Genomic DNA, 19,144 nt, shown 5'->3' on the forward strand with positions numbered 1-19,144 from the left:
ATGAACATGCTTGTTTGAACATCACAAGGATATTCAAAATTCTCAGGGAATATTGTGGACATCTTCGTGAAGAGGATAGAAGAAAAAGGAGTTTCTGACAATATGGAAGGGAAGATGAATAAGTGGGAGAAAGTGTCCCATTCTGTCTCCCCCTTAAATTCATTCTCCGAGGAGAAAAAAGTGCAATTACTAATAATTTCTAAGAGGTGATTCCCGAGGTACAGAAATGACGGCAGTGCCGAGTACAGATACCAGATTAGACTTATGACCAATGATTTTATCACCTCATAAAACAGCAGCAAAATGATAATCTTGGCCCAGTTCCGAATAATGATAAACAGCACAATAGGGAACACATACTGCACGCAAGGTATTACATGACCCAACATTGAGAGCCAGCCCCACAACTTTGACAGCAAATACATCAACATTGTGACCAATCAATATAACGAATGCTTATAACAATTTTGCCTTAACACCCTTTGGTCAGATCTATCGTTATCTCAACCCTTCGAGCCCCACGTTGGGCGCCAAAAAGGACTGTCGTGGTTCAACCTGGCACGCAGCCAAATACCACGCAGCCGCTCACTCACTCCCCCCATCCCCACCGGGACGGGGAGAGAATCGGAAGGGTAAGAGTGAGAAAAACTCGTGGGTTGAGATGAAGACAGTTTAATAGAACAGAAAAGGGAAAATAATATTAATAAATAATGATAGAATATACAAAATGAGTGATGCACAATGCAATTGCTCACCACCCGCGCTGACCGATAACCAAGTAACGATCGGTACTTCCTGGATCACGCCTACCATTCATATACTGAGCATGACGTCACATGGTATGGAATACCCCAGTTAGCCAGCTGGGCTGGCTGTCCTGATTATGTTCCCTCCCATCTTGTGTACCTAGCTCAGTCTGTAGGCACGGGAGCTGTCCTTGGACTAGGAGGGCACTTAGCAACAACTGAAAATATCAGTGTGTTATCAACATTCTCCTCATGCTAAATCCAAAACACAGCACTAGGAAGAAACTTAACCCTATCCCAGCCAAAACCAGGACACTCCGAAACCCACAGGTCATGGACCAGACAGGGACAGGACACCCCAACACGTCGGTCGCAGCTAGGACACTGGCAGGACACTCCCAAACCCTACAGGTCATGGACCAGACAAAGAAAGGGCACCCCAAACACAATGGATCAGAGGCACGACATGGGCTGGACAGCCCCAAACCCACAGGTCATGGACCAGAGAGGGACAGTGAACCCAAAACCCTGTGGCTCAGGGCCAGGACATGGGCAGGACATTACGAAACCCCACAGGTCACAGACCAGACAGGGACTTGGAACCCCAAACCCCATGGGTCAGGGTAAGGATATGGGCTGGATCTCCCCAAACACCACAAGTCATGGACAGGACAGAGAAAGGGCACCCCAAACCCTATGGGTCAGGGCCAGGACATGGGCTGGACAAGCCCAAAATCCACAGGTCATGGACCAGACAGGAACGGGGCACCACAAAAGCCTTGCCGAAGGGTCAAGACACGTGCAGGACACCCCCACCAACGCCACAGGTCATGGTCTAGACAGGGACAGGACACCCCAAAACACGTGTGTCACAGCTAGGACACTGGCAGGACACTCCCAAATCCCACAAGTTATGGACAGACAGAGAAAGGGCACCCCAAACCCCGTGGGTCAGAGCCACGACATGGGCTGGACAAGCCCATACCCCACTGGTCATGGAGCAGACAGGGATAGGGCACCCCAAATAACCCCATGGCTCAGCGCAAGGACACTGGCAGGATATCCTCAAACCCCACAGGCCATGGACCAGAAGGGGACAGGGAACCCCAAACCCCGAGGCTCAGGGCCAAGACATGTGCAGGACACCCCAAACCCCACTGGTCATTGTCTAGACAGGGACAGGACACCCCAAACCATGTGCATCAGAAATAGGACGCTGGCAGGACACCCCCAAACCCCACAGGTCATGGAGCAGACAGAGAAATGGCTCCGAAAACCCCGTGGGTTAGAGCCAGGGCATGGGCTGGACAAGCCCAAAACCCACAGGTCATGGACCAGACAGAGAAAGGGCACCCCAAACCCCATGGGTCAGAGCCACAACATGGACTGGATAAGCCCAAACCCCACAGCTCATGGACCAGACAGGCACCCGGAACCACAAACCCCATAGGTCAGGGCAAGGATATGGGCAGGACATCCCGAAACATCACAGGTCATGGACCAGACAGGGACGGGCCACCCCAAACCCCATGCGTAAGGGCCATGATGGGGACAGGAGACCTCAACACACCACAGGTCATGAACCAGAGAGGGACAGGGCACCCCAAACCCCATGGCTCACGGCCAAGACACCTGCAGGACACCCCCAAGCCCCACAGGTCTTGGACCAGATAGCAACCCGGAACCCCAAACCCCGTGGCTTAGGGCCAGGACATGGGCAGGACATCCCCAAACCCCACATGTCATGGACCAGACAGGGACAGGACACCCCAAACCTGGTGTGTCAGGGCAAGTATATGGGCAGGACTCCCCCAAACCTCACAGGTCATGGACCAGACAGGGAGAGGGCACCCCAAACCCTGTGGCTCAAGGCGAAGACACATGCAGGACACCCCAAACCCCACAGATCATGGTCTAGACAGGGACAGGACACCCCAAAACACGTGGGTCACAGCTAGGATGCTGGCAGGACACTCCCAAACCCCACAGGTTATGGAACAGAAAGGGACAGGGCACCCCAAACCCCGTGGGTCAGAGCCAGGACATGGGCTGGACAAGCCCAAAACTCACAGGTCATGGACCAGAGAGGGACAGGGAACGCCAAACCCCATGGGTCACCGTCCGGATGGCACACAACACCTCCAAAACCCACAGGTCATGGACCAGACAGAGAAAGGGCACCCCAAACCCCATGGGTCAGAGCCAGGACATGGGCTCGTGTGGAGGAATCAATGTCTGAGAGTACAAGCAGTATCATAGCGTTGGTAAACAAGAAGCCATGGGAAGATGGGAAGTGAAAGAAGCCCTGGGAAAAAGGAAGATAAGAGGTGGCAGTTCACGGTTCTGAGGGCGTGACAAAGATAAGGAAATCAGCGGAAGAGTGTCGAGATGACCTTTGCTTAGGGGATGTACTAGGGAATTCTTTGAAGTGCACACGTGGCATAATGTGAGGTATAAAAAGGCGCTTGTGCTGTATAATAAAGGGATTTTCATCTTCGTCTTTGTGCCCTCTCAGACGGAGTCCGTGTCCTTATTCGCCACACAGGTTGGCTCTGGAGTCCCTTCCTGCAGGTGTGAGTGCTGTGGGGCTCGCTTTGGCACTGAGGGCTCTTTCCGATGCCCCCATGTCTCCCTCCTGCCTCCATTATCACTCTGCTTTTGAACCCAGCAAACCCCTTCCCAAGTCCCATTCTCTACCTGCCAGTCTCACAACCTAGTTCTGGAAGGCCTGCGGGCATCTGAGATCACGGGAAGCACCTGCATGGGGGTGGGCAGCCATGCTGAACTGGGCCTCTCCACTGAACACAGCAGCGACCGGGGTCACTGGCTGGCACACAGGCCTCTACGATGGATAGAGCTCACGTTTCAGCAGCCATCCCTTTATTCCTCCCACAGAAAGAAAACCAAGAACATTTCCACAGTACCTAAAGAAGGAACCATCAACTGGCTTTAAAGAAAGAAGCAAGTCATTGGCTTTACAGAAACAAGCAATATTTACCCAATTGTCTCCCACACCCTTCCCAAAGGAAATCTCTTCTCCCTGACCCTTCCCATCCCACAAACATGCTCAATATTGCACACTCCTAAAGCAATGTCTGGGGCATTGCGCACCACATGCCTGTCCAAGTCCTCCTTACCTACACAAAACTGAAACACAAACAATTCATTCCTGCAGGTGAAACATTATTGTGCGCCCTGGGTGCAGGCCTTGGCTTTCCTGAGCCCTTTCCTCAGGGCTTCCCTGACCTCCCTGTTTCTCAGGCTGTAGATGAGGAGGTTGACCAGGGGCGTGAGGACAGTGTAGAAAAAGGAGAGCACTTTGTTGAGCTGCCTCAGTGGGGCTGTTCTGGGCAGCAGGTAGACAACAGTGATGACGGTGAGGTGGGAAGAGCAGGTGGAGAAGGCCTTCTGCCTGACCATGCTGGATGGGATCCTCAGGATGGAAGCTATGATGTATACATAGGAGGCCAGCATGAACAGGAAGGGGAAGACAACACTCAGGAAAGACCGGATGAAGGATGTGAGTGTGACCATGCTGGTGTCACAGCAGGAAAGTTCCAGCAGAGGGGTAAGGTCTCAGGAGTAGTGGTCAATTGCCTTGGGGCCACAGAACTTCAGCTGGGATAAGAAGTCCGTGACTATTGCACACATCAGCATACCCACTAGCCAAGATGCAACCACCTGCTGAAGACAGACTTTCCAGGTCATGAAGCTTGCATAGAGCAGGGGCCGGCGTATGGCCAAGTACCCATCATAGGACATGGCTGCCAGCAGGTAGCACTCAGTACTTGCAAAGAGCCAAAAAACTAGAGCTGAGCCATACAGCCATTAGCAGACATCGCCTTGTCCCCAGTCAGGAAGATGGCCAGCAGCCGGGCAAGATGGTGGAGCTGTAGCAGGTGTCCGAGGAGGACAAGTACATGGGGGTGTGCAGATGTTACTCTGTGTTGCAAATGAGTGGTTTAGAGGCCGCTTAAAGAATCACCATCAAAGATATTAGCACCACACTGACACCACCAACACAACGATGAGGATGTTCCCAACCACGGTCATGGAATAGGTGATGAGTGATAGGAGGAAGAGTGGAGTGTGGAGTGTGGGCACATTCCCCACTCCCAGCAGCAGGAACTCGTGGGTGATGTCTGTTTGGCCTCTTTCCTTTTTTCCATACAGCTTTGGTTATTTTTGTTTTCCCAGTTGTCAGGAAGGAGGCCTGTGACAAAACACATGCATTCCTGCATTAAGTGGAAGAAGAGCTGTGATGGACAATGCTGCCAAAAAAAGATACAAACGAACAAAAATCTCATATACTTTGCCTTTGTTCGTAGTCCGTTTTGTCTCCCTCCAAACTAAAAGAAGGGACCCTTCTTCAAGAGGGCAAACCTGCTTGTCCCAAGAGCACTCCCTCTGGCCACAGGGCTGACTCTGACCATGGACCTGCCTCTTCCTCACGCTGGAATAAAAACATCATGTGCATTTGCTGAAATTTTGACATTCTGCTTTCCTGTGCTCAGGGGTTTTCCCAACATGGCCAGAATAGCTGTTTAGAACTGAGATCCTTTGCGCTCTGCCAAGGAAAACCAGTGCCATGATTCAAAATAAATTGTTTCTGTGAAACGATCAAGGCAGATGTGCTTCCTCCAAATGAGAGAAGGCTGAGCACAGTGCCGGGTGAGTGGTCTCAGCTCTGAAACACTGCCCTTCCGAGGAGAGTATTCCTGCCCTGAGCAGGCCGATTTCTTGCATTGACAAAGAGCAGGTCAGGAGTTTCCAGCTCAGACAAAGAAGGGACTGTTTAATGGGGTCATGACAGAGGATGCTTGAACCCCTCACTGTGTGTGAAACAGTAAAAAGAAGGAAAAAGTGTAACTGTGCATCAACCAGGCAGCATGTGAGAGACTTTGTGCAGGGAGGAAAATGACAGGGAGGACCATCCACTCCCCATCGTCCTCTTCTCAGCACAGGTTCCTCAGGGCTTTGGGGCTGCACGTCCAGCCCAGCGGCAGGGCCTCAGCACGGCCAGCTGTGCTCACAGGCTTCCTGCTCAGCACTGCCAGGCTGGGAGGAGTGTCCCAGGGGCGCCTGGGGGTTGAGGTGGGAGAGGAGCAGGACATGCCTGGGTGAACAGCCAGGGAGAATGCATGCCTGAGAAACAGCCCCCTGAGCCTTGCTCCTTGAAATACTTGTTACTGTAAACATTGTCAAACCCACCTCCCGGGCTGGGATGGTTTGCTTCTGGAAGAGATGAAGACAACCAGCTTTAGCAGAGCTGACCAGGGTGAATGAAGTCGCCAGCCCTCCCCACTGGATGAGAGTCAATGTGAGAAAGCTGAGGGTCTGAGCCTTTCTGGCGATGAGGGAGGGAGAAAAAAAGTAGAAGGCTGAGAAAGGACACAGCCCTGTGGGAGGAGAAGGGCTCAGGCAGTCTGGCCCTAAACACTCTTCCCAGACTCTTCCCCCATCCCAGCTGAGGTAGGTGAGTGCCCAGGCTGGCTCCAACACACCCCAGCACCACCAGCCCCTCCCCAGCATCTCTGCTCCATGGTACTGGGGCTCGGGGTATCTGTGGCAGGAGGGAGCTGGGGTGGGGACACAGGCAGACAGAGACTCAGCTCTCGCTCACAAACTTTCACTGCACAAACACCCAGAAGCACAATCAACAGTAGCCTGACTCAGGACATCCAGCACCCACCTGCAATGCTCAGCATGAAGGGGTGACCTCTGTGCTGACTGGGAACAAAGACCTGGGGTCTCACTCTCTGCCTCTGCCCCACCACATCTTCCCTTCCGTGATCTCTCTGCAAACCCTGACCCAGGTCTAATGCCCTGCTCTGGCCTTGCCCTCTTCTCCCCACAGCTCACTCAGTGAGTCTCCAGCAGCACCCGAATGCCCTCGGCTCTGCACTGTTTCCTGGGGTTTATAGCACCAACATTCCTTCAAGGACCCAGACACAGCTCGGGTCTCCCGGGGACTGCAGCAAGGGAGCGTTACTGCATTGACTCTCAAAGGAGGCTGCAATTTCTGGGCTCCTGGAAAGTTTGTAAACGCCTCTGGCAAGGCCTGCCTTTCTCCATAACCCTGAATCCTTTGAACTCTGGGTCAAGAACCTCTAGAGAGGAGGGTGAGGCAGGGCAATCATCAGGACTCATCCCAGCTCATGACACAATGCCAGAATAGTTCCCAAGGTTAAGACCGTTGTCACCTCCCTGCAGCTGACTATATATTCACTGACTCTTCTAGGTGTAGGGAGCCCTGACTGCCCGAGCTGACCCCTCCAGCCTCCCCCAGTGGTCAGAGGAAGGAAGAGGACGAGCCAGCAGGAATTTCCTCTCAGCCACAGAGACTTGGAGTGGGGTGAGACCCCTCGGATGCCAGGCTCTCTCCCTGTGGGGAGCGGCCTCCCTGAGGCACAGGGAACTTGCATGTTGGGGGCTGAAGGGAGCGGAAGTACCGAGATGTCCTCACACTTAGGGTCCATCTCTGCTACCTGGGTGGGCCCAGGGCCTCCTTTACTCCTGTTGTGGCACAAATAGGGTTGATTCCTCACGGCCCTCTTGGACTTGCATGTCATGAGATACCATGTCCTTGGCCTCTACTCTGGCTGGAAAGGCGGGAGAAGGTGGCACTGTGGGTGAACACCACATTTGTGCTGTAGCTGCTAAGGATAATGAATCTCAGCAGGAAGATTCATTTCTTATGAATACCACAATCATTTTAATGTAATGGCCAACGGTCGCGAATGAGTGGTTTAGAGGCTGCTCAAAGAATCACTGTCGAAGTTATTAGCAGAAAGTGATTTTAACAGAAATTTATAAAAGCGCGACTTAACAGAGTTCGATGGCAAGGTTCACTCTATCACTCACTACACGCATGAAGCACACAAAGGAAAAGAGCATGGGGAACTGAGAAGTCCTTGGCTAGGGTAAACACTACTTAGCAACAACTAAAACCTCAGCGTGTTATCAACATTATTCTCATACAAAAGCCAAAACACAGCACTTTACCAGCTATTAGCAAGAAAATTAACTCTATCCCAGCCGAAGCCAGGGTATCATGTTAAAACTGAGTTGGGACGATTTATACAGAGGCCGAGAATAAAAAAGTTTAAGGGAGACCCTCCCGTTGAGTGACGAGCTTCAGAGTAGACCCGGCTGGACCTACCCCTAGTCCCAGACTTGGTCAATGGTTTATGTCTAAGGATTATGTGTTTAGCAGCAGTCTAAGGTTCATTCACAACCTTCAGAAAGATCATAAGATTTTAGCAGACTCTATTTGCTAGCAGGTACTTCCATCAATACACACACACACGCAGACAGATGCAAAGATGGATAAATATACAAAGATACACCTGTTAAAAATCCCCCTCGAGTTCAGTGAAATACTCACATAAAATGTCTTGGCATTTCTCAACCGGAGAAGGGTTGAGCCTCGAGGAGCATTGCAGCCCAGGTCCCGTGCCAGCCGGTGACGGTCCTCCGAATATCACAAACTCGAGAGTTTGCAAACTCTGAGGAGCATTCATCTGAGAGGGAGATTCTGGGCACAGCCCGCTGCGGTCCAGGAGAGCTCAAAGGGTCCCACTTAGGACCACCATCTATAGGTGCGCAAGATGGTTGACTTTAGTCATCTGTAAATTTCCATCCTGGCCACAGTCCAAGGCGGTAGCAACTAAAATTCTGACGGTTTAAGTGTTTTTACAACTGAGCTACAACTCAGATAAGATGGCACCTGGGCCAGGCAGGGGGAGTATGTTCCCAGCCTCAGCCGTGCAGAGTTTCTGATATGGTCAAGGAGCGCTCAACCGCCAGACTCAGTGCACCAAGGCCGAGGTTTCACGCGAATTTCTGAGATCAACAAGCGGCCTAGGGAAAAGGTGTGGGTGGGGAGGCACCACCACACCAACACAAAGGTGTGTGCATCACAGCTCAACACACACACTCCTTGTTTCGGGAGTGCTGGTACATGGGAGACCCTCATGCAGGGGAAGCCAGTGCAGCTCAGCTCTCACAGCGTATCTCTGGCTTCCAGTTGCCCTTTGGGAAAAGCTGAGAATCAAATCAAAGCTCTGTGTCACGTCTCCCCAGCTCCCTTGGCCCTCTCAAAGACCCAGGAGCATCAGAATAGTCCCAGAGATACATGTCAGAAGATGAAAGGATAATCCAGGTTGGAAGAGACCTCCAGAGGTCAAACCTCCTACTCAAAGCAGGGTCCGTTCTGATGTCAAACCAAGTGGCTCAGGCCTTTATCCATCAAGTTTTGCAAACCTCCAAGGATGGAAACTGATCAACATCCCTGGGTAACCTCTTCCAATGCTTAATTGTCTTAGTGGGGAAAAATATTTTCCTTCTCTCCAGTCTGAACCTCTCTTCTCTCAAGTTCTGCCTGATGCTCTCATCCTCTTCCTTGGCACCACTGTGAGGACCCTGGTGATTCAATCTCGTTGACAGCCTCCTGCCCCTTCTCTGCTAGTATTTCCCTCCTCTCTAAAGCCATCTCTTCTCCAGGCTCAGCAAGCGACTTTTCTTAACCTCTCAGGAAATGACTTGCCAGCAGCGGTGGGGCAGATACTCAGAGGTCATGAAGGTCATCACAAAGCTGCCCCCAACAAGATGACACATTTGGGGAGGCCAGGAGGAGCCTGGATGAGAGAGATGGGAGATTTTGGGGAAGGAAGAGGGGTTTTGCCAACAGAGATAAAGATTTTGATAAGGCAAAAAGGGATTCGGGTAATGTTGATGCCTCTGCCACGCTGACTGTGAAAACATTCATGATAGGCCCTTACCCTTTTTCTATCCAGTAACCTTACGCCCTAACCCTACCATTAGATGTTACTTCTCATCCCAACAGGAATCCACTACTGTAATCCCTAACCTCAAACCTTACTTCTAAGCCAAAACCCAAACTCCTAACTGCCTAGCCTTACTCTTGCCTTATCTCTCACCTTAATCCCTAGCCCATTTTCCTAGCATTAAAATGTTGGCCTTAATCCTAGCCCTCACCCCAGCCCTTAAAAAAACCCTAACCCATAAAGTTAGCCCATATCCTAAACACTAACCAGACACCCTAAGCAGAACACCAGAGCTTTCCCCTAAGCCTCTGCCTAATCCCTAACCCTGAAAGGCAAGCTCTAATCCCCAAACGCTAACCTGAACACCTAATCCCTGAAGCCCTCTTTCCTGTGCTCGAACCTGCTCATCTTTGCCCCTCCCCAACCCTAACTTAAGTGGCTTGGCCAGGGCGGGGATCGTGAGATCCTGGAGCAGTTGCATGGCATTGGAAGAGGAAAGTGAGGTGACCTGTATCTGATCAGCTCATAGGCCACAAGGAGGAGATGGGTGGGAATGCTATGATAAGTCAGCTGTGCCTCGGGATCTTAAGGCCCAGCAGGAGGCACGTGGGCTGTGAAGGCGGCTGTGAGCCACTTCTGTCTCTGGAGTTGAAAGGCCAGCAGCAGGAACAGGGCTGGGAAAGGGCCTGTGAGATCACTTCTTTCTGAAGCAGCTGATAGGTCAGCCCTTGACTCATGGCTGAGATATGTGCTCTCAGGCTCACATCTGCCAGTATCTTTGACAGGCGAGAGGTATGTTGATTGTGAGAATCCCTTTCCCTAAGTACCTGGTAGACCCATCCAGGAAGAGGGCTTGGATATGGTTTGTCATGTCCCTTTCACCTGAGTACATGATGGGACAGCAGCAGGCACACGGCTTAGTCATGTCCACCCGAGAAACTGAAAGACCAGCAGCAGGCACGTGGCTTGGAAGATCATGGTGAGGTTACTTCCGTCTGGTCAGTTGATAGGCCACAAGAAGGCTGATGAGCTGGGCTATCATTATGACATTAATTATGTCTGAGAAGCTCATAGGCCAGTAGGAGGCACATGGCCATGAATGCAAGTGTGAGGTCATTGGAGACTCCAATCTCCTTGGGTGACTGGCAGTCAGCAGACCAGTTTGTTACGACCCCAGTAAGAAAGGCACTCAGACTCTGTGAAGTCTCATTTAAAATGCCATTTGTTAGAGCCAACACCATACACAAAGAGACAATTGCGTAGGCTATATTACGTTCCTTCAGATGCTGGGAACACTGAGTTGACAGCATGGCAAGAGATGTGGTGCAGCAAGATGTGCAGATCCCACCCACGGCAGGGTTATCCCATTTTGGTCCTGTGAGCTCTTTAAGTGTTTTCTTACAGGGAAAAATTCTAGTCATAATTTCTACTGGTTTAGGATGAGATGTGCACTTGGGAATTTGTAACTACAGTTTCAGAGAAAGGTAGGGACATGCGGTTGGCCTAAGCGCCAGTAGCTTCCTGCAGACTTCTCTGTTACAATCAAGCTCATCCTGCAAGCCAGGGATAGACTCAGCACAGCACGGCCTGAAGGCCAAGCTGTCCACGGAGCACAGTCCAGCACAGCACAGGCCTAGGCCTGTGCAGGTTTACTGTTACGTGGATCGCTAACTCCTCCATGCACAATGGTCTTCTGCTCAGGATCACCGAACCTCCTGGTGAAGGTTAGAAGGAGGATGACATCTCCTTCAGACAAATAGAGGAACAGACACAGTTTTAGGCCCTGGTAATCACTGAAAAATTTGAAGACCATGGACCTTTACTTGAGGGCCTGGGTTGAAGGGAAGGTAGATGGTGATCCCTGACCTGACATGGGGCCATGCTCTCCTGGACTTGTTTTTAACAAAAAGACAAGGCAGGACTGGTGGAAGATGTGGAGGGTGACTTTGGCTGAAGTGTGGGAGAAGGTGGTAGAGTAGAAAACGGCGAGGGAAGTGAGCAAGACAAATTGTAACAGGGCTGAGTAGAGAGGAGGGATCACCTCCACCAACCCTCTGGCAGTGCTCTTCCTAACGCAGCCCAGGATGCCGTTGGCCGTCTTTGCTGCAAAGGTGTAAACCAGGAGAGGACAAGGCTTTGGGGAGACCTATTAACAACCTTCCCGTATCTTCTTGGGTATCAGCAAGAAAATGCAGCCAGGCTCTTCCCTGTTGTGCACGATGAGAGGATGAGGGCCAGCGGGCTGAAACAAGTGAGGAAAAACTTTCTCCCCATCAAGACAGTCAAGCACTGGAGCAGATTTCCCAGCGAGCTTGTGTCATCTCCATCCCTGGAGCTTTTCAAGCCCAAGACGAATAAAGCCCTGAGCAGCCTGCTCTGACTCCATAGCTGACCCTGCTGTGAGCAGGAGGTTGGCCTAGAGACCTCCTGACCTCCCTTCCAGCATGAAGGATTCTGCATTTCCATCCACCATGGATCTTGCCTTCATGATGGAAAGGAAATCACGCAGGTTCCCGGTGACCATTGAAGCCAAACAGAAAGTTTGGTCAGATGATCGGTGGCTTTCTTGTCCCACTCCAGGCATTGTTGCTCAGATGCAGGGCTGCTTGGCAGGTCCCCCAAAGCAGCCCTGATTAATGCCTATTCTCCACCTTTTCTTTTCTTTTTCCCTTTTTTCCCTGCTCACAATTTCTTCCCCTTGACCATCTTTGTATGCTCCCAGGCAAACAGCCCACCCGTGTTTTCCCTTTTCTCCCTGGCCCTTGTTTTACTTCCTTTGTATGCTCATTTGGTGTTTCTGAGCTTGTCACCATAGAAATTCCGACCTTGATCAGCAATATCATTGAATGAGTGCAGCTTCCTGCAATTTCTCATGCTGTTATCTTGTCAGAGGCACCCCATGTCAGCATGAGCCATCTGCGTGCACATATTAAAAGCTGGTCCAATGGTGCTTCACTCCTGGGGCACCTTGAAAAACTCTGGGATTTGGCAATAGAAACCTCATGAAGTTTTACAAGTAGAAGTGGTCAGTCCTTTACTGGGGGCAGAGTAACCCCATACGAGAGGGCAGGTTGGGACCTGAACAGCTCAGGACTTACCCCGAGGAGAAGGGCCTGGGCATTAGGAGGGATGCCATATGAGCCAGTGGTGCACGCTCACCATGTATGAGGCCAGCTGCTGTGGGGCTGCATTATGGGGTGCGTGGCCACCCAGACAACAGAGTTATCATTCCTCTTATCTCAGCACTGCTGTGGCCACATCTGGATTATCGGTGTCTGGCTTTGGGACTCCCTGGTCTGGAGAAATGGGGAGGAACTGTAGAGGCTCCAGAGGAGATCTGCCAGGAGGAAGTTTGGAGCCTGTGTAGGCTGAGGATCCTGGAATTCTTTAGACTGGTGAAGTGGAGGCTCAGGGCACATCAGTAGTAGCCGGCAACTGCTTGAAGGGTGGTTTCAGAGATGATGGAGCTTTTCTTTGTAGTGGGAAGAGAAGAAAACCTCCACAGATTGCAGCTTGGAAGGTTCAGACTGCAGGTGAGGAAAAAGAAATGTTAATCAAAGGGTCATGTTGTGGTGCAGGAGGTCACCCAGAGGGAGTCTGGATCATCACATGGTTTTGTATTTCAAGGTACAGCCAGCGAAGGTGGAGCGATGTCAGTGAAGGCAGAGAAACTCCAGGGTGAGAGCTAGATGGGAAAGCAAGATGGGTGTCTGCAGCCTGAATGAAAAGAGGTGCAGGCATGGACAGTGTAGGACAGCCTGCAGTAGAGATGGCCACGGCTTCTGGCAAGGCTGAAAGGCCCAAGGGAACCAAGGTCTTTGTCCCCTTGGCTATGGCAGCTGCCTCTGCCACCAAAGCCTACCAGGAGAAACCTTATTTTGAGGCTCTGGACTTTGTTTCTTCTTCACCCCTTCTTGGAGAGGCCGGGAAGGGTTGCACAGTTTTTCTACACTTGGCATTCCTCACCCTCACACCCCACTGCCCCAGGAAGAACCCTGATCTAACGAGGGACAGGATCTGCCTTCCCAGGGTCTGGGGTCAGGGCTTGGCCTTTCTGCTTCATAAAAGAAACCAAGGGTTTTCTCAGTGTTACAGCCACCTGCTCAGTGCCTTTGCCTACCTGCAATCACAGCCTCCAATTATCTGCTCTAACGAGTCCATGGGGAGGCTTTGTCAGTGATGGTCCTCAGTGGGGCCCATTAATGCTTCAAGGTACTTTGAGTTTTGTTTCTCACTTTGACTTCTTGAGCAATTTGTTCAGTCTTCTCTCAGTGTCTGTGGTTCATGGACAGCCCCAAATACCACATGGGGGTCATTAAAATACAGAAAGCCCTAACAAGCCATGTCTCTTCCTGTAATTTTATTCAAGTCTCCAAGGCTTGTACAGCTAATTGGAGTGATTTCATAATGTAGTTACAGAGGAAGATTTCAAAGTGCACCTAATAAAAAATATTTTTTATTTTAAAGGTTATATTTTATTACTTTTCAGTTTAGAGAAGAGGTGATAGCGTCATTCTCCAATTGATATTGATCCAGAGTGTCTCCTCAGAAGGTCTGGACAGCTAGGAAAATCAGTCTCTTGAGTCTGACACTGTATGGACAACCTTGCTCCTCACCTCCCAGACCCCACCATTTCTGTCATTGGCCACCAGGGATTTACATCACTTTGCCTTACATCAGACTTCTCCACTGAAGTCTGCAGCTGAATGTTACAGCTCCTTTGCACCATCTCCCACCAGCTCTCCTTGGAGAACTGGCTGTGCACAGGCACAGAAGGATTCTTCTGTTTGCAAGCAAAGTAAAGCATGATAAATTTTCAAAAACAACAAAACACACTCTGCAAACATATGCTAAGTATAAGATGCCTCTAATAAGGTTGTCTTTCTGCAAGGGATAATTTATGAGAAATGTTCTCGATAGATAGATACAAAAAGCGAGATATGAACATAATTAAAGAGTTGGCTAAAGAGAAAATGAGACTACTGAAAGACAGGCCGGCTTTTAGTCCCTGCAGTTCAAAACAGCAGCAGAGGTTAGAGGTATCTGAATGAACGACCAGTAAGAGAGACATGTGGAAAGATTACAGCCGCCAGCCAGGTGAGTGGATTGCTGCCTGGCTGCTCTGATGAACACAAAGAAGATCAAACCGCTGTCTACCCTGCCCGGCCTCTTGGAAAATCCCTTTGTTATGGGATTGCTGCAAGTTGAAATACAACTGCCGATTGCTACCAGGACAGTGCACCAGCGACAACATCGCACCAGCCGAGACTCCCTGGTTCCCATCCATAAGCTGATTCAGCGTCTGCAAGGCCAAGGAGTGACCAGCAGGACTCACTCGCCTTTTAATAGACCCATACGGCCAGTGCAAAAATCTAACGGAGAGTGGAGGTTAACAGTGGACTATTGTGGCCCGAATGAATTCACGCCACCACTGAGTGCTGCCGTACCAGGCATGCTGAAGCTCCAACATGAACTGGAGTCAAAGGCAGCCAAGTGGTATGCTACAACTGACATTGCCAATGCGGTGTTTTTCAATTCCTTTGGCAGCAGAATGCAGGCCACAGTTTGCTTTCACTTGGAGGGGCGTCCGTTCACTTGGGGAACCGACTGCCCCAGGGGTGGAAACACAGCCCTACCATTTGCCATGGACTGATCCACACCGCACTGGAACAGGGTGAGGCTCCGGAACACCTGCAATACATTGATGACATCATTGTGTGGGCCAACACAGCAGAAGAAGTTTTTGAGAAAGGGAAGAGAATAGTCCAAATCCTTCTGAAGGCTGGTTTTGCCATAAAACAAAGCAAGGTCAAGGGACCTGCACAGGAGATCCAGTTTTTAGGAATAAAATGGCAAGATGGACGTCGTCAGATCCCAATGGATGTGATCAACAAAATAACAGCCATGTCCCCACCAACTAGCAAAAAGGAAACACAAGCCTTCTTAGGCGTTGTGGGCTTTTGGAGAATGCATATTCCAAATTACAGTCAGATCGTAAGCCCTCTCTATCACGTGACCAGGAAGAAGAACGACTTCAAATGGGGCCCTGAGCAACAACAAGCCTTTGAACAAATTAAACAGGAGATAGTTCAGGCAGTAGCCCTTGGGCCAGTCCGGGCAGGACAAGATGTGAAGAATGTGCTCTACACCGCAGCCGGGGAGAATGGTCCTACCTGGAGCCTCTGGCAGAAAGCCCCAGGGGAGACTCGAGGTCGACCCTTAGGGTTCTGGAGTCGGGGATACAGAGGATCTGAGGCCCGCTACACTCCAACTGAGAAGGAGATATTGGCAGCATATGAAGGGGTTCGAGCTGCTTCGGAAGTGGTTGGTACTGACGCACAGCTCCTCCTGGCACCCCGACTGCCGGTGCTGGGCTGGATGTTCAAAGGGAGGGTCCCCTCTACACATCATGCAACCGATGCTACGTGGAGTAAGTGGGTCGCACTGATCACACAACGGGCCCGAATAGGAAACCCCAGTCGCCCAGGAATCTTGGAGGTGATCACGGACTGGCCAGAAGGCAAAGATTTTGGAATATCCCCAGAGGAGGAGGTGACGCGTGCTGAAGAGGCCCCACTGTATAACAAACTGCCAGAAAACGAGAAGCAATATGCCCTGTTCACTGATGGGTCCTGTCGCCTTGTGGGAAAACATCAGAGATGGAAAGCTGCTGTGTGGAGTCCTATACGCCAAGTTGCAGAAACTGCTGAAGGAGAAGGTGAATCGAGCCAGTTTGCAGAGGTAAAAGCCATCCAGCTGGCCTTCGACATTGCTGAACGAGAAAAATGGCCAGTGCTTTATCTCTATACTGACTCATGGATGGTGGCAAATGCCCTGTGGGGGTGGTTGCAGCAGTGGAAGCAGAACAACTGGCAGCGCAGAGGTAAACCCATCTGGGCTGCCGCGTTGTGGCAAGATATTGCTGCCCGAGTAGAGAACCTGGCTGTAAAAGTACCTCACGTAGGTGCTCACGTACCCAAGAGTCGGGCCACTGAAGAACATAAAAATAACCAGCAGGTGGACCAGGCTGCTAAGATTGAAGTGGCTCAGGTGGATCTGGACTGGCAACATAAGGGTGAATTATTTATAGCTCGGTGGGCCCATGACGCCTCAGGCCATCAAGGAAGAGATGCAACATATAGATGGGCTCGTGATCGAGGGGTGGACTTAACCATGGACACTATTGCACAAGCTATCCATGAATGTGAAACATGCGCTGCAATCAAGCAAGCCAAGCGAGTAAAGCCTCTTTGGTATGGGGGACGATGGTTGAAATATAAATATGGGGAGGCTTGGCAGATGGATTATATCACGCTCCCACAAACCCACCACAGCAAGCGCTATGTGCTCACCATGGTGGAAGCAACCACCGGATGGCTGGAAACATACCCTGTGCCTCATGCCACTGCCCGGAACACCATCCTGGGCCTTGAAAAGCAAGTCCTATGGCGACATGGCACCCCAGAAAGAATTGAGTCAAGGGGACTCACTTCCGAAACACCCTCATAGACACCTGGGCCAAAGAGCATGGCATGGAGTGGGTCTATCACATCCCCTACCATGCACCAGCCTCTGGGAAAATCGAACGATACAACGGACTGCTAAAGACAACACTGAGGGCAATGGGTGGTGGGACATTCAAGCATTGGGACACACATTTAGCAAAGGCCACCTGGTTAGTCAACACCAGGGGATCTGTCACTCGAGCTGGCCCTGCCCAATCAAAACTCTTACGTACTGTAGAGGGGGATAAAGTCCCTGTCGTGCACATAAGAAATATGCTGGGGAAGGCAGTCTGGGTTACTCCTGCCTCTGGCAAGGGAAAACCCATCCGTGGGATTGCTTTTGCTCAAGGACCTGGGTGCACTTGGTGGGTGATGCGAAAGGATGGGCAAGTCCGGTGTGTACCTCAAGGGGATTTGATTTTGGGTGAAAATAGCCGATGAACTGAATTGTATGATGTTAAATGTTATATGATATTATATATCATTATTTCTATGGTTGCTATCAATGGTATAGCAGTAAAAATCACCCAGATTAACGAAGAATGAACTAACTCTGATGAAACCGAGCAAAGTGCAACGATGATAGAACCGGATAGCAGTACCGAAATGAGAACTGGCTTCAGGATGCAACAGCCCAACACCACACACCATCTCTCCTGCCCTGAAAGACTGTTATGACAGATGGAGCCCAAAGTCATGGACTAAATGAACTCGATGGACATTTTAGAGGGATGTCCCTTGGACTAAGGGAATCATATCTGTGTGTATATATAAATATAAAGACAAGAAAGGTGATGGTGATTAATTGGAATGTATTGGAAATTGTGAAACCTAAGCATGACGTAAATGGTATAGCACAAGGGGTGGATACTGTCCTGGTTTCAGCTGGGATAGAGTTAAATTTCTTCCTAGTGCTGTGTTTTGGATTTAGTATGAGAAGAATGCTGATAAGACACTGATGTTTTCAGTTGTTGCTAAGTATCTTGTCAAGGACAACTACCCTCTGCTACCAAGCTAGACTGGGAGGAGGGACACAGCCAGGACAGCCAGCCCAGCTGGCCAACGGGGTATTCCATACCATGTGACATCATGCTCAGTATATGAATGGTAGGCGTGATCCAGGAAGTACCGATCGCTACTTGGTTATCGGTCAGCGCGGGTGGTGAGCAATTGCATTGTGCCTCACTCATTTTTTTGTATTCTATCATTATCATTATTATTTTCCCTTTTCTGTTCTATTAAACTGTCTTCATCTCAACTCATGAGTTTTTCTCACTCTTACCTTTCCGATTCACCTCCTCTTTTACTAGCAAGACTGGCCTTCAGGAATACCAGGTGCCAGAGATGAGGGGGGCAAGTCTGGAGCCCAGCAGACATACTCCTGGTGGAAGAGGATCAGGTCAGGGAGTACTTACATGACCTGGATATACATAAGTCCATGGGCCCTGGTGCGATGCACCCATGAGTGCTGAGGGAGCTGGCAGATGTCCTTGTGAGGACACTCTCAATAATCTTTTATCAATCATTGAAACTGGGGGAAGTGCCTGAAGACTGGAAGAAATCAAATGTCACTCCTATTTTCAAGAAGGGCAAGAAGGAGGACCTGGGGAACTACAGGCCAGTCAGTGTCTCCTCGATCCCTGGGAAGGTGATAGAGCACCTAATCCTGGAAAATATTTCCAGGTACATTGCACTGGTTTTGGCTGAGATGGAGTTAATTTTCTGCAGAGTTAATTTTCTGCAGCTCTCACAGACCATAGGTGCTATGGTTGGGATTTGTGACCAACACGGTGTTGGTGTGGTCACACTGTGACAACATCACATTGGTATGTTGTAGCTATTGGCTGGACAGTGCTTTCACAGCATCAAGGCCTTCTCTGTTTCTCTCTCTTCCTTCCCAGCAACTAGGTTGGATTTCTTGATGAGGGAAGAGCAGGGGATGTCATTTAGCGAGGCAAAGATTTACACGGCGTATTGGTGTCCATGTCCAGGTTTTGGTAGTGAGGGGTCTGCATGTGTGGCCTCTGTCAGGTAAGACCAAGGGCTGCCTCTGTGCCGGACAGGGCTGGTTCCAGTCAGCTTCAGAATGGACCCACCGCTGGCC

General features: G+C 50.4%; 2 pseudogenes; both read right to left on the bottom strand.

Annotated features, from left to right (window-relative positions):
* The window catches only part of LOC142076277 (scavenger receptor cysteine-rich type 1 protein M130-like), a 294,015-nt pseudogene that overhangs the window by 32,522 nt on the left and 242,349 nt on the right, over nucleotides 1-19,144 (bottom strand).
* LOC142076247 (olfactory receptor 5AP2-like) lies at nucleotides 3,930-7,225 on the bottom strand (annotated as a pseudogene).

The sequence above is a fragment of the Calonectris borealis genome, unplaced genomic scaffold, assembly GCF_964195595.1.
Source record: "Calonectris borealis unplaced genomic scaffold, bCalBor7.hap1.2 HAP1_SCAFFOLD_40, whole genome shotgun sequence".
Classification (NCBI taxonomy): Eukaryota; Metazoa; Chordata; class Aves; order Procellariiformes; family Procellariidae; genus Calonectris; species Calonectris borealis.